Source organism: Phoca vitulina, unplaced genomic scaffold (assembly GCF_004348235.1).
Source record: "Phoca vitulina isolate PV1807 unplaced genomic scaffold, GSC_HSeal_1.0 scaffold5, whole genome shotgun sequence".
NCBI lineage: Eukaryota > Metazoa > Chordata > Mammalia > Carnivora > Phocidae > Phoca > Phoca vitulina.
The window spans coordinates 59513053-59526373 of record NW_022589708.1 but is presented as its reverse complement, the minus strand read 5'-3'; positions in this window follow the sequence as shown (position 1 = coordinate 59526373).

The following is a 13321-nucleotide window of genomic DNA, read 5'->3' as shown; positions in this document are numbered from 1 at the left end:
TAATGCTATAGTGCCTATGTTTACATTTATTCAAATTTTTTCTAGCCTTATGCTCATTGACCCTCCAACCAGCCAGCCAGTGAGCTAGAGAGAGGGTATGGGCTCTGAAGTCAGCTGTTGGCTCTGGAGCCTAATTTCTGAGCTACGTGAGGCCCAATTTCATTATTTGTAAAATGAAGTAATAAACACCCACCCTTTGCAAAGTTGAGAGTTGCTCTGAGCATTAAATGAGGTCCAGCATGTGAAATTCCTCACCTTCTTGCCTTTCGTCAACTGTCTTCCTGCTCTCCTGAGGGCAGGATCAGATCCTACACTGGTTCCAGGGTTCATAGAATGCCTAGCACAGTAACGCAGGACATGATCAGCAGCAATTGTTAAAGTGCACAGAATTAACAAAGAGCTGGAAACATAATCTCAGTTGGCAAGGAAATGAGACAGATCTTTAACCACTCAAAACCAATGTGCCACTAGAATTGAAATGTAAAATGAGATAGCATAAAAAAGCAGACCAGTCATGACACACAGACCGTTTCTATGCCTAGAAAGATATTTTATTGAACACACAGAGAAAAGCAAATGTCCTGTTTCTAACACCTTTGGCAAAGGCTGCCTTGAGTCTTGCAGGGATATGCAATAAAAAGATGTCTCCTTCAGCCTTTTTTATTGAGCCCTGATTAGCTCAACCTTATATTAAATCACAAGGCAGGGGCTTAAAATACTACCATCAGATAGGAAGCACATTTCTTTAGTTTCTATGCAAGCACAAAAGTGCTGCACAATTCAGCTATGGTCATTTGCCAGTTGTCTCATTCTTAACCTTAGGAGACAAGACAAAGAGGTCCTTAGTTTGAGCCCTATCAGCTACACAGTGTGAGGAAAGTGAATATCTCCAATTTGCACGATTCCTATAATTTCCTATCATTGACTGGGAAAAAAATGCCATCCGTTCACTTAAGAGGTTCCATTGAAAAACAGAACACTTCTTTCTATTTACTTAAGCACCAAACTAGAATATGAAGAAGCACAATAAATTCTAAACATGGTGCACATCTGGTCTGAAAACCACAATCAATTTATTGCTGCATCTGAAACATTTTCAGCGACTGTCATATAATGTATTTTCACACATTTCTAACAAGACATTTTCTTGGAACCAAAATAGGCAGGTATATCTGTCAGTTCAATTTCTTGCAAACGAAAGAGAAAATTATTTGGCTCAGATGTTTGTACTGTCTTTGGAGCAGTGTAACTATCATATGAGAAGGGTATTAGTCAAAGATGCCAGGAGCTCAGCATTTACTTCCAAAGAGTGAAATTATTGGCTACACAGAAAAAAAAAAAAAAAAAAAAAAGATATTCGCAGGTATGTACGCATCTTCCCTTTTTTCCCATTCCAATAGAACCATCTATTGCATTTACTTGAAAGAGATGTACCACAGTCTTGTTAAGCCCATCTATCTCCCAGTACTATAACATTGGACTCCCTATTAATCTTTTGATCTCTGCTTCTCCTAAAGCAGAAGTTTATTAAGAGTTTTATTAAAAATTAAAATGCAATCGAAATCACGTTAAAATGCTTAAAAGCTCTATATTTTCACCCTAACCCCTCATGGGCATTCGTAAGGAGAGTCACAATGGTATTGAATAGCCAGAGAAACCCACGCCCAATAAAGAGGGCTGCCAAAATATCCCAGTATTGGCCCCAGTGAAACCATTTACTGGCTCACCGTTGGCTGCATAATCTGCCTTTAAGCACTTTCTCCTCTGTAAAAACCCCAGAGCTCCTTTAACAGCCTTGTCTCGGCATACAAAACTTTCAAGTGACTAACCCTTCCCTACCCAGCCCTTGAGTCCCTCACACCAGCCATGCAGCTTTGACCTTTCCTGATAACCCACTCAAAACACGTTCTGCTTGTAGGGCAGGCAAAAAATGCATGAAGGCAAGATTATCTGATCTTTGACAAGGTTCATAAATAGACTGGACATTGTCAACCCTCTTTCATACTTCTGAGCCTTTGCCTGTGTTGTTCCCTCCACCATGAATGCGGTGGCTGACTTTGCCTGGTGAATAACTCAGCATGCTTCAGAACTCAGTTCAACGAGGACTTTTTGGTGACACTTTCCCTGACACCCCTCCCTTTGCTGAATTAAGTGGCCCACTCTCTGGTATGAGATGGAGCATCCCATACAACGCTGCTCCAACTCCACCCCACCACACTCCAGTAGAGTGTAGGATGTGTCAGTATGCCTGTCTTCCCACCAGCCTGCAAGCTCTTCTGGACAGAACCTGTGTTATCTTCTCTGTATCGCCAGCACCTAGGATACTGTCTTGCATAAAGAAGGAACTCCTCAAATGTAAAGAAGGGACTCCTCAAATATACTGAATGAAAAACCAACAGCAGCAAGCCAGAAAAATCCTGACGGTGTCAGAATGGTTAAGAGCTTTGCTTGGTTCTCCACGAGCAAAACAGAGAATCTCAGAAAAAGGCAAAGTCAGAGTTTTCAGGTCTTTCAACCACAAGAGCTGTTAGTAAGGAAAATTCAACTGATCATATGGAGCTAAAGGAGGGGAATGTATGCTTTTACAACCTGGGCCTGCAGTCTTGATGTGAGAATTAGAGAAACACAAAAGAGATATGGAAAAGCAGCCCAGAGAAGGGGACTTACGGGATGGTAGTGAATGGCAGACGAAATGATGAGCACTCAACTGCTATGGGGACAGTATCAAGGTAAAGAAGCCAGGAAGGGGGTAAGTCAGATAAGGAAGGGGGGGGGGGGGAACATACGGTTTACAAGCCATATTATAGCACTTAGAACGGCAAAAGATTTCTTGAATATAGAAAGAAGTACAACCAGGAAAAATGTAGAAAGACTTTCCGGATGTCAGCAAAGAAAAGGAGGAAACCAGGGGGCAGACCGCTTGAGGCCCATGAAATGAAGTGACCCCATCTGTGCGGAGTTGAACAAAGACGACTGCCCCGATGAACAAATATGAGGCTGATTCTGTACTCAGGTTCACAGTCTAGAATTCACACACAACCCCGAAAGCTTCCAGAGAGCTCGGTGAGTTCGAGCAGAAGCGTAGGTGGGATTGCAGGAGCCCAGAGCCCGCAGTGCACGGGAGCACATCGCGTTCTGCCCGCTTCGGCAGCAGTGCAGGTGTGTTTGCAGGAGAATGTCTAACGGCAGCTGAAATAACCAAAAACAAAGTGGTGAATGGCTGCCCTGGGCCAATATGGGGACAAATTGGCAGAGCAGAGTATTGCTCTGCAGACCTCTCCAACTGTTTGAGAATTCTACCATCTCTCCTGAGGTGCCCTTAAAAGGCTAAGTGGAAAGGTAGAGCCTTTTAAAATTTTATGTGGTTTCTAAAGCATCTTAATTTTTAATAAAAAGTTCTTAATAACATTCTGGATAAAAGACTATGGTACTTACAGGATCCTTTTTATAATGCCAAAATCTTTGTGCAATATATGTATATATTTTTAAAAAGACCACGGTTTGGCAAATGCTGGTGGCCTTTAACACGATTATTCTCCTTCCGTTTACTCTACTGCTTAATGCGGTGGCCAAGAGCAAATCCATCCAATTCTCTGCCCTGACTTTGCTTCGTTTTGAGGTGAGGAATTTAAAGCAAAATGTAACACAGAGGTAATTTCCAACAGCCTTAGCCGCTGAAAGTGTTCATCCAGCCGATACTGTTTAACCCTGGCTTCTGACACACGTACCGAAGGCCGAAACATGTCTAGAAACAGGTAGCTAAGGCACATTTTTGGGGATGATGGCTATCTGGGTGTCAGCAACTACAACTAAATAAGACACCCACCCCTAAGTGTAGAATAGAATCCTGGCACTCTCTTGTCATTTGAGTAATGCTTTGCAATTTACAAAGTGCCTTCTTTGAGCCTTCGAGAAGTTCTAGGATTCACCCAGAGTCCGTGGCTTGGTGCCAGAGCCAGAAGCTTCACAGACTCTCTTCCTGCAGGTCCAGGCTCTGGGAGCATTCTGACTAGAACACCTGTGGCCCGAATTCATTTAGCAATAAAGTGTAGTGATTAATAGCTCAATTCTGGAGTCATTCAGAGAAGCAGACTATAAGCTAGATGGGAGGAGGACACAGGGAAAACTGCCAAAGCTAAGACATCAGCTGAGGATGGACTGAACACTGTAGTCAAAGGACAGCCCAGAAAACTTCCTCAACCCAGGAGAGAGGGGGTACCAGAGCATCACCAGGAATGAGTAGGGGGAAGCCATTTTGGAGAAGACCAACATTTTAGGAAGAGAAAACTGTATTTCATGCATCCTAAGCATTAGCGAATTGCTGAAAGCTCAGACCTACTAGAGTAGATAAATGTGTCATTCACTTAGAAAATGAATTACTTGGTTTCATCTTGTTAGCTTTTAGCGAGAGAGAAATGTAAGAAGTGCTTGGAGAGAACGACAAAGCTCCCCCCCCAAGACCAAACCCTGTGAAAGCAATGGATTTTTCCAAGTTGTTAGTATCCGATTTGTGCAATTAGATTTTCTTTTAGCTTCTTAAATTCATGTTGTGGGTTTCAAAACTCTCTTCTGAATTCAAATTTTGACTTTACTTCCAGGGATTAAGAAGTTACCAATATCCACACCAAACCTGAGGTATTGAATGTTACATTTATTCACGTTCACATTTATTCACATGTATGGAGCTTGACTTATTTTCTAACTGAAAGACACACTGATCCTACTCTATAACTTAGCCTTTTTGTACCTCAATGTTCTCATCTGTAAAGTAGGAAAATTAGCAGTACCTGCTCATGGGTTGTCATTAGGATTAAATAAGTCAATGTACATAAAATACTTGGCATAGTGGCCAGCATAATAAATGACAAGTAAATGTTAGCCATTATTCATATTCCAATGAGTGCTTTGGTTTCTATAAATCATAAAAAGTGATCCTTGAACACACGCGTGCAAGAAGTTTCCAGTGGTTTGTTAGGTCTATGAAATTTGATCTTCCCTGCCTTTCTTGGCAGGAATCTTAACTAGCTAAAGTTATTGATCCAGGTAGCAAGATCCACACCTCTACATGACTGTTTCCACTCACTGAAAATTTCCAGAAAGTATTCATTTCAGGCTGAAACTGTCCATGCTTGGTCTCAACCCAATGGAAACTCACTTGCATTGGAAGATGGGAACAGAATCCATCCCCTGATTTTCAATGGCTAGAGTTAAGGAACAACTAGACTTTTTTCTATCCCAAAATAATGTCTTATAGCTGAAATTTTAAAAACCACTAAACATAATAAGTTTAAGCTTCCCTTAGCCCTGAATACAATAGGTGACCACCTGCTTTAAAGCTCCTGTTATTTTTAAGATTTTTAAAACCTCCTTTGAGACAAAGCAGTCCCAAGTAGAAAGCTTTTTCTTTTATGTCCAAGTTTTTCAGCTGAAATACTCTACATTTTAATAGTTACTTCTCTGATTTTTCTCTTTTAACTTCATAACATATTTTGCAGCTCTGAGGTGCTGTTAAAATGATTCTGGAAGGTATTTTTAACATAGATTAAATGCCAAGAGCCCTCCACTCTACCCACCAGACATATGCAGCCACAAGTCCTTCTCTTCATGATGCCAAGACAGTCGGATCCAGTGTTTGGAAACATCAGTTTCTCAACCACAGAGCAGGGCCTGCAGCTTATGTGTATACCCAGCCCCTTACCCAGTGCCCAATACAATGGATGGGTGAGTGGGTGAATGAACAATTGGGCATTGTGTGGACCAAACTAGCAGATGGTCTACTGAATATTTTACTGATCTGGGTATTTCTTGGAAATATTGTAACATTTCTTTCCTTATAAATACTTCATTTCTCTGACATGAAGGTTTCTTCTCTCTTTGTCCTTATTACCACCAGCTACCAGTAGCCAAGTTACAGAAGCAATGGCTACATATCTCCAAACCCATGACCACTCAGAATCAGAGTTGTTCTGGCTGCACAGCAATCATAGTCCAACCTGCCTGGAGAAAAGTGAATCTGAAATGAGACTTCTCTGAAAACCCTCCCCTCTGCCACACTGCCACAAACCAGGAATAAATTGTGATCCAAATCGGGCAATGCTTGGATAGAAGGGAAAGATGGAGGGAAGGGAGGGGAGGGGGATTTGATACAGGAGAGCAACACTTGGTCCTTCATCAAAGCAGCCACCAGGCTCTGTCAACTTTCCAGGGTTAGGGATGCAGAAACGATGGTCCAGGAAAACATGCACTCCATTCACAGGTCCACTTCGACAAATTATGAGCTCTAGTGAGCCTTAGGCTCCTAAAAGGCAAAAACCATGTCGTTTGCTACTTTGTATTCTCAAGGGGCCTACTGCAATACCTGGAATATAGGGAGGGGGAAGCTTAGGAAGTATTTGCGGCAGGAAGAAAAGAAGGACTGAGAGAGATGGGAAGAAAGGAAGGAAGGAAGGAAAGAAGGAAGGAAGGAAGGAAGGAAGGAATGGTGGATGGGGGGAGAAAGGAAGGAAGGAAGGGAGGGAGGGAGGGAGGGAGGGAGGAAAGAGTTGAGTCTCCTCTGGGGAGAGCACATCCCTGCCAGGTTATTGTGGCTACCATGACTTCCAGATGTCTTGCATTAACCTCTTTCACTCATTTGTGCCTGGACCATTTTCAGTTGTCTGGACAACATGGGCCAAGAGGAGGATCTGAAACTCATATAAATGATACCATCCTGAATTAGGTTGGTGAGTTATCTTATATCTCTTATGCAGGTGTGGTTTACTTTAAATATAGTGTATAGCTGGAGGGGGGGAGCAGGCATGGAATGCTATAAAACATGGAACTGCATTATTGAAAATCATCAGAGGCCTTCACTTGAGCTTTTGAGGCTTGTAGGCATGGGAAATTAGAGCCCTGGAGCATGGGATGCTATCTTCAAACAAGAACACCAGATTCTCTGATTAGGCTTCAAACTCTTGGAATCTCCTGATTGTTCATCTCATACTAATGATCTGGGAGAACTACCAGAAGGCAAGTTAATGATACTGCTGACTGGATTGGGAGGGAGCCACCTGAAATATTAGTAATCGACCAAAGTGAAGAAATAATTACAGGCTGAGTAGGTTAGAAATTTAATCCCCACAGTACTTACCCATAAGTAAATAAGGTTCAACTTATAAAACATTATGAAGAAAAAGGGCTACCACACACACTCATTATTGTGTACCTTAGAAAACTGGCTCCATCTGGACTCAGCTATGCCCTTCTCAGAGCTACATGCCAGTGGGATGGCCCTCAAAACAGCGTAGTCTCCAAACAGGAGATACTTAAAAATGTAAGCCCTCAGTCCTAACTCACCAGGACTGAACATACCATGCCCACCACCCTTCATGACCCAGTGAACACAGCACCCACCATTTGTCAGCCATTTGTGCTAGATGCTAGGATAGAGACAAGGAAGATCCCATCTCTGGAAAGTTTAGTGTATGGTGGCAAATGATCCTTAGAAGAAATAACAGGGAACTATATTCCTAACTTGGAAACTTCTGAACGAACTTTGGATTTCCATGCTAGGAAGTTTTGCCTACGTGCAAGTTCCTCTAGCCAAGCTTGTGGAGAACTACTTCTTTTGAGTCAGAAGACACCAGACAGGGCTAGAGAGGCCGTCAGCCTCTGGCGGGTGGCTGGCTTCCCTCCAAACTGTCAAAGAGGAGAATGTGACCTCTATGCACTGCTCCCTTTCTTGTTTTCCCTCCTGTTTTTGCAATAAGCCATACACCAGAATCACTGAGGGCACTTTCTATTTTTTATTTTATTTTATTTTAAAGATTTTATTTATTTATTTGACAGAGAGAGACACAGCGAGAGAGGGAACACAAGCAGAGGGAGTGGAAGAGGGAGAAGCAGGTTTCCTGCGGAGCAGGGAGCCCAATGCGAGGCTCCATCCCAGAACCCTGAGATCATGACCTGAGCTGAAGGCAGTTGCCTAACGACTGAGCCACCCAGGTGCCCACACTTTTTAAAAATATAGATTCAGTCTTGCTGAATTAGAATCCCTGGACTGGGTGAAATCTGCTTTTTAGACAACTTTTACAGGAAATTTTTATGTCAAATTAGAGAACCACTGGGTAGTAGAAAGAGCACATATTTCAGAGCCAGATAAAACAAGATTTGAAATCCAGCACTGACAATTAATTGACATAATTAACCCTAGGGGACCTGATTTAATTACTTAACATCTTTGTGACCCAGTTTCCCATGCAGTAGAGTGGAATAATGCCTAGTGTTGTTACAAAATTCTAATAGAGTATGCAAAATACCCAGCACTGAAGCTACTAGCATAATCTCCTCCCACCTCCACTAAATGTCTGCTCCCAGAAAACATCTTATACATCAGTATTTTATGATTCGGTTCAAATTTAAGTCAAACTTCTCCAGGATTATCTTATGGATTTATCTCTAGCTATGAAAAGACGAGTTTTGTTCACTAATTTTAAAACTCTAAGAAGCATATTGTAAATAGGAAAGATTCAGGGGATTTAATTGGTTTTAACCATGGGGATGAGTTATGGGTATCCTTCCCTAGAGAGACAAAGTCAATTAAATTACTGGGAGCAAGAGGTACAAATCTAGGGAGAATTATAGGAAAGGAGGGAGGCCACCATTTTGTCCCCTTACATTTCTGTAATGAGTTATCCTCTATTGCATGATGAAGATGCCATATACAAAGAGCACTGGACTAGGAACCCAAAGACCTGGGTTCAAATCCCAGCCATGTAACTGTGGACAATTCTCCCTGAGTTCTCCCTGAATCTCAGTCACTTTCCCCATAAAATGAAGGATCTAGGCTGCTAAAATCCTACTACATTGACTTAAGGGTTTCATATCTTTTTAAAGTACAGAATATTCAACTAATAGTCACATAAATGAATCAGGAAGGTTCTAGCAGGCACCAGAGTATTGAAGAGCAAGGAAGACCTTCCAGGGAGGTGAGCACCTAAGAAGCACAAATCTTGAATGTCTCAGAGAAGTCTGATCTTAGAGTTTACCCTGAATTTGCCAACCCTTAACCACTCTGACACTCAAGTGAGTTGGCTGCAGCCCCAAGTTCTTGGTAAAAATAGGAGTGGGCTAAGTGTCCACATGCCACCTGTTCCTGGATGCTCCTGGCAGGAGGCAGCCAGAAAATACTTGAACTTAAACTTGGATAGAAATTAGCTCTTTCCATGATAAACAGACAAAAGGTAAAATTGTCCAAAGGGTTTTCTAAGAAAAGTCTGGAGAATATCATCAGGAGGTGAAAACCCACCTAACAGGGCCACCTAGGAGCTGCAACCACAATCTCTACCACCATTGACCTAGCAGAGGCTCAGATATCATGATTTTGGCAGAGTCCAAAGCTAGGTTACGCTTGGGTTGAGATATTCTTGCCTGAGCACCAGATGAGAGGAGCCATTAATAGGATACCTTGAGAAAGAAAGAATTGAGCCAGAAAAACCTAAAGAACATTCTACTTCATTAAGAATATACAGGCCTTGACATAACCTTCCCTAACTTTGCCCTTTCTCTACTCTCTAATGTATCTGAATTTCCTACCATCTTTCCTTTCTTCTCTCCTTCCTTAAGGATGAAATGTCACCTAACCTAACCGCTTTGTATCATTCCACCCCACTGGCTCCTCTCCCCTCTGGCTCCTCTCTCCTGGATGATCACATCCCACCCTCTTCTTGATGACCACACACCATCCTGTCCTGGATGACATCCTACCCTCTTCTAGAAGACCACACACCATCCTGTCCTAGATGATCACAGCAAAACTGACTCTTCTCTTGGGCCTTCCTATTGGCTTATCTTCCTCTACACCTCCCTTAAATGTTGGTTTCTAGTAATCCAGCCTGAGCCCTTTGACTACTTGGTTACACCTTCTCTCCTCAGGCCATTGCATCCATACCTAGCGCCTCAACCACCACCTTCATGCCACAGACTCCCAAATAAATATCAGAGTTCCAAATTCAGTCTTAAGGTTCTGACTCTTAGATCTTAATTGTCCCTTTGGTCTCTACTTTTAGGACTAAAAGAAAATTGGCTTGAGCTACAAGAAGGAGCCTACAGTAGGATGCTCCTCAGAAGGCCATTTCCCTAAGAAGCCAGTCTGAGCCCATTTCCTGTTTTCCTATTCAAACCACTCCCCTGTCCCAATCCCACAGCTAATGAAGCAGTATAGGAAGTGGTGCAAAGGTGTCAGCACCTAAATTTGAATCCTATCTCCACAAATAGGCAACTTACCTAACCTCTCCAAGTTTTGTTGTATCATCTGTGCTGAGGGGTTTGTAATAATATCCACATCATGGAATCATTAAGAACATAAAATGAGATGATACCTGTAAAAGGTTTAGCACAGTGCTCAGCACTTAGAAAGAGCTCAATGTTAGCTATTATTATATATCTGTGGGTATTATACAAAAATGGTGATTCTCATTCAAACTTCTACTATCTCAATAGGAAAAAGAAATCCATTTCAATGCTTTAACACTTTGCCACCTCCATAGCTACATATAATCCAGATAGTGGGTGCCAAGTCCCGAGGCCACTGGTGGAAAAGGCTCACAAGGGAAAAGGGCTTTCTTTCTTTGGAGTTTCTTTGCTAAATACAAGATTCTCCTATCAACCAGGGTGAGCTAATTCAGGCCAAGCATCCTCCAATCAAGGGTGATGTTGAAAGGAAAGACGCATTAGTGAATTCAAACTGCAATAAACAAAGGAAATGGACATCAGGCAGAGTCAGGGAAACAAAGTGCTAAGCAAAAGAGGCATGTTTTTTGCATAAGAATTTACTTTTGACAAATGTGTTCTACTCTGGAATTCTATCTTTTGCCCTATAATTGAAATTCCCTTGTTCCCACTCCCAATCAAAATGGGTGTGGAAAAGTAAGCTTGAAATCCCACAGGAGACAAGTGGCAGGAGAGAAAAATTCTTGACCAATTAAAACAACTCTGTCACTTGCATCACTATCCCCTGAAAAAGAAATTATAACAATCTGCCCACAGCTTCATTCTATATGGCTTCTCTGGGTTTGTGTGTTGTGTGCACTCATCATTGTTGGGCATATGCCTTCCTCCCTGCTGAAGTTCCAGCTTTCATTTTTCTTTAGAAAGCAACACTTAGTTCACTGGAGCCTACTGATTATGAGGGTACACAGACCCAAATGAATCACAGAAGCAGCCAGATTGCACAAATACAAATCCTCCACATTGTGTCTAACGCCAGCACTAACCTTCTCATATAGCCTCTCTTCCCAGCATCCCTTTCCCTGATTACCTCACCCATACCCAAAGTACAATTAGTGCATTCAAACACTAGAGACAGCTAACAAGGCAAGGGAGAGTGCAACAAACAACCTCCTGATTCCTAGAATCTAGACACAACATTTAAGCAAAAGACATTTTAAAAGAAATAGTATCTGTAGCTAGTACTGTGGGGTGCCATCCAGATCTCCCCATCAACTCACTCCTCTAGCTACCAGGAGTGCTGGCTATTGATGGTACAACTGAGTCCCTTTCTAAGGTATGTCTTTAAGCTAAGGAGCCACCTCTCCCAAGTTTACACTCTCTTCCCAAAGACAGACAGCATCCAATACCTGGTCAATGTGGGGGGTTCAAAGATGAATGTCTCTGCCTAAATTCAGAGCAACTCTGAATGGCCATCTCAGGTCCAGCACTCCTGTACAGTTAATGAGGGCCTTTGTTTGGACTGCATTGCACTTCAACCTTCTTCTGGCCAATCCCCTCACGCCCAGTAAAGTCCTGTGTGCAAATCCATCTCACTCTTTGAACATGACCTAAAACAGTAGCCCAGACAGGCTAATATTTCAAGGTTCAGTGAAATTGATACTTCAGAAACTTCCATCAAGTCTTGAAGTACTCCTTAAGATCAATGGAAATGGTCATGGGGTAATCTTTGGTATCATACAGCCAGCCATCACCTTGCTCCACAATGAGAGGAATATTGGGCTGTGGGGAATAAGAAAGCTGGATTAGAGCCAACATGTCTTGGCTTTAGTCCCAGGGCTTCTTCAGTGTGCCTTTAAGCAAGTTTTTTAGAGCAGCACTTCTCAAATGATCAGTGGTGAAGGACCTTTTTCATTTTCAGTCTATCACAAACCAACAATATTTTTATATCAAAAAATATATATGCATATACACTTAATATATATTATAAACCGTATTTTTATAAAGAAAAATAAAATAAATTATACTCCCCACTTAAGTGTAGGCTGCACAGAGTGACTTCCTTCAGAAGAGTACACTATGGAAGGGGGATGTGGGAAGATAACATTGCAGCAGAGAAACATGACAAACACGACCTTATCCAGATGATCAAGGTCAACATCAACAATAATAAGTCCTATTGGCAATATGATGCCTTCATATGATGTGATGAAAGTGGCCCTTTTCCTCTCTGGTCTTTCTGCCAAAAACCCATAAGCCCAATTTAATCATGAGAAAACATCAGACAAATCCCAACTGAAAGATACCCCATAAAACTCCTGACCAGTACACTTCAGAACTGTCAAAGTCATCAAACCAACAAGTCTGAGAAAATTGTCACAACCAAGAGGAGCCTAAAGACACATGACTAAAGATAATGTGGTATTTGGATGAGAACCTGGAATAGAAAAAGGATGTTAGGTTAAAAAATAAGGAAATATCAGTAAAATATGAACTTAGTTAATAATGTATCAATATGAGTTCATTAATTGTAACAAATGTACCATACTAATGTGATATATTAATAATAGGGGAAACTTGGTGCAGAGGATATGAGAACTCTGTATTATCTTCTTGTTCTAAAAAATAAAGCTTGTTATAAAAAATAAATTAGGGGTGCCTGGGTGGCTCAGACTGTTAAATGTCTGTCTTCAGCTCAGGTCCTGATCTCAGGGTCCTGGGATCGAGCCCCGAGTAGAGCTTCCTGCACAATGGGGAGTCTGCTTCTCCCTCTGCCCCTCCCCCCCACTCATGCTCTTTCTCTCTCTCTCAAATAAATAAAATCTTTTAAAAATAAATATATACAATAGAATATTACTCAGTCATCAGAAAAGATGAATACCTATCATTTACATCAACATGGATGGAACTGGAGGGTATTATGCTAAGTGAAATAAGTCAATCAGAGAAAGATAATTATCATATGGTTTCACTTATATGTGGAATATAAGAAATAGTACAGAGGACAATAGGGGAAGGGAGGGAAAACTGAATGGGAAGAAATCAGAGAGCGAGAAAAACCATGAGAGACTCTTGACTCCAGGAAAAAAATTGAGGATTGCAGGTAGGTAGGAGA